Source organism: Cupressus sempervirens, chromosome 1 (genome assembly GCF_028749045.1).
Source record: "Cupressus sempervirens isolate cs-2001-9-10 chromosome 1, ASM2874904v1, whole genome shotgun sequence".
NCBI classification, from domain to species: Eukaryota; Viridiplantae; Streptophyta; class Pinopsida; order Cupressales; family Cupressaceae; genus Cupressus; species Cupressus sempervirens.
The window spans coordinates 287,239,609-287,241,328 of NC_143118.1; the positions used below are offsets into that span (position 1 = coordinate 287,239,609).

At 38.3% G+C, this 1,720-nt stretch overlaps 1 pseudogene; it reads right to left on the reverse strand.

The window, feature by feature from the left end:
* Positions 1 to 546: 546 nt before the first annotated feature.
* On the reverse strand, positions 547 to 968 carry LOC149577223 (uncharacterized; annotated as a pseudogene).
* Between the last annotated feature and the right edge of the window lie 752 nt (positions 969 to 1,720).

Below are 1,720 nucleotides of genomic sequence, written 5' to 3' on the forward strand. Positions count from 1 at the left end.
TAGCCCCAATCAAACACAACAGCAGGCGTGGGGAATATGCAATGGTGGAAAACACAAAGATTACCACCACACGGATTCCGGTTCACATAATCGACGTCTATTCTACAAAAAAAAACCCTATAATATTGAAGGATCAAAGACTAAGCCTACAAACAAGATTATTATTAATCCATATAAATATTTTAAGAAATAAACCATTTATAGTTCCTACAATTTCCTTAAAGATTTTCAATAATACCATAATCTTATCAAAGAAAATAAGTGGCGGTTTAATAAAGAGAAGTAATAATATGTTTGAAGTTCGATAAGTTAATAAGTGTATCTTCCAAGAGGCATCATTATAAGGGCGATTAAAGTCAAGAATTGTGTTGTTAGTAAGGGATGGCAACTTTCAAGAGACAAGACTATTATTTGAAAGATATAAATATGTAATCCTATGGGGGCAGCAGTTGAATTAAGACATATTCAGATTATGTAAGGAGAACTGTATAGAAAAAGGCATGGCTTATATCATGAAACGATGTATTGTAATTAAGCCGATAGGCTTCACTCTTGGCAATCCTTGACCGGATTGTTCAGATTTGCCGGCAGTCTTACGCCGTTAAACGTAGAAATCAGTGCCGTGAAAGTTATACGAGACTTCACAATTTCTTCCTCCTCATGGCAGGACCTTGATCTGCTTCCCCTGACGGAGTTCATCTTGGAAGAAAGAGCACTCCAGGGCCGAGAAGCCGATCTCATAAAGCTACGCAAATGAAGCTGCAAAATACTCGTGCAAATATAATGGCACGGCTCCAAGCAGTTCGACCTCGCACCACTATAGCCAGCGAAACATCGGTTGCCGATTGTACAGCCCAAACACTGCTCGGCCCCCGTTCGAATCTCCTCCGCTGCAGCTCAATTATGAGCCTGCTCAAATATCTCTGTTGGAAGCTGGATCTCCATGCCGGCTCAGACCGTCTCCCCATTCCCCCAAAAAATGACGGGATCGAAGAAAAAAAGGTCAAATTTTTATTTTTCCTCAGGTTTCCTTCCACTGACAGACAAAATCGTAGGCCCTTTCTCCCACCACTTCTTGAGAGATGAAGAAACTTTCATCGGGACACTCATATGTTTGAAAGCTATGCATGCTAGCAAGATTGGAAAATGATTAAAGCTTATAGAAGCTATAATAGCAGAAATCAAAAGAAAATTATTCTGATACTGAGCCATAGGGAATGAATATGGATACTGAGATTGGAAAATGATTTATGCTTATACAAGCTATAATAGCTGAAATCAAAAGAAAATTATCCTCTAGCCAAATAGGACGTACCAAGATTCTGTCAAGCCACTCTGTAATTAAGCAGAAATCTTCAGTTCTTCTTGGAACTAGATGGGTGATAACTTTAAAATCTTCAATTCTATTTGGAGCAAATTAGTTGTGATCATTTACATATATGAGAGTGGTGCTAAGTTATGTGAACAAAGTACAGTCCAAAGATAAATCAGACTACCTCATAACAATTACCTAAGGGCAGTTTGTAAAGTTACACTAATTTGGAGACAGTGAAAGTAAGAATGTAGCGAGTTAACAGAGATAGTAGACTACCTAATAACGATCATAATAAGTTGTGAAGTTAACAGTAAAGGCAAAAGTGACGGTATGGGAAAGAGAACAATCAAATCCTTATTGTACGCCACTAAGAAACCTGTTGAGATTATTCACACGTGAGGTGGG